This window comes from Arachis duranensis, chromosome 2, assembly GCF_000817695.3.
Source record: "Arachis duranensis cultivar V14167 chromosome 2, aradu.V14167.gnm2.J7QH, whole genome shotgun sequence".
NCBI lineage: Eukaryota > Viridiplantae > Streptophyta > Magnoliopsida > Fabales > Fabaceae > Arachis > Arachis duranensis.
This window is the reverse complement of record NC_029773.3, coordinates 42,000,395-42,000,662: the sequence shown is the minus strand read 5'-3', so window position 1 is coordinate 42,000,662 and position 268 is coordinate 42,000,395.

The window sequence follows — 268 nt, the reverse complement described above, 5'->3', positions numbered from 1 at the left end:
AGTACTCTTCCAAGCAATACAGAAGAAAATCCAAAAGGAGAGTGCAAGGCCATCAACATGGCCGAATTTTGGGAAGAAGAAGAGGCAGTGAACGCCACTGAGGAAGGCCTCACTGGACGTCCACTGGCCTCCAATGAGTTCCCCAATGAGGAACCACGGGAATCTGAGGCTCAAACTGAGACCATAGAGATTCCATTGGACTTACTTCTGCCATTCATGAGCTCTGATGAGTATTCTTCCTCTGAAGAGGATGAGTATGTCACTGAAG